Genomic DNA, 720 nt, shown 5'->3' with positions numbered 1-720 from the left:
CAGCATCAGCAACAGCAGCAGCAGCATCGACCGCAGCAGCAGCAGCAGCAGCAGCAGCAGCCGCTGCCGCCAACACAAGCTGCAGCTGTATACATTCTCTGCCCCAGATGTTAGCTGTAGTATGATCTGCCTGAAACCAGCACAGGAGCATTCGGTTGGCTTCGATGCGTTGCCTGTAGGTAACCACAAGCTCTCAGCAAGTGTATACAGAGATAAAGTATGCAGCAAAAGAAGATTCGCTCCGCTTACAGCTCAGGCTGTCTTGCACCAGCAGTTGCAAAGAGCTGCGCTGGCACCCACCGCAGGCGGCCTCCTCCCCCGCAAGCCCAGGCCGTGAGCTGCAGCGGAGAGCTCCAGCTGGAGGGGTGAGAGATCAGATCCGGCTGGGAAACTCTTACCTTAACGCTTTGGCTCCACTGCAGCTCGCAACCGTCCTCGAATATAACCGATGCTCTCCCATTACACTTGGGAGCACCGCATAGTCCATCGTGATAGCTGCAAGCGGCTAACCACACACCCCAGCAGGGGGACCTGATGCTTGTAAATAATCGAAAGAAAAGGAAAACGCGCTAAAAAATAAATGTATGTCTCTGGAGCTTTCGCACCTTCCCAGCCATCTCTTCTTACTTACATAATGAAGACCGGAAATGATTTACCCTCACATGGGGAAAAAACCTAAGCTCAGGAGCCTCCATCGGCGAAAGAGATATCGATTTTGCT

The sequence above is a fragment of the Eimeria mitis genome, genomic scaffold (assembly GCF_000499745.2).
Source record: "Eimeria mitis Houghton genomic scaffold, Emh_scaff470, whole genome shotgun sequence".
Lineage (NCBI taxonomy): Eukaryota > Apicomplexa > Conoidasida > Eucoccidiorida > Eimeriidae > Eimeria > Eimeria mitis.
The sequence above is the reverse complement of the archived record's forward strand: the minus strand, read 5'-3'. Positions refer to the sequence as shown.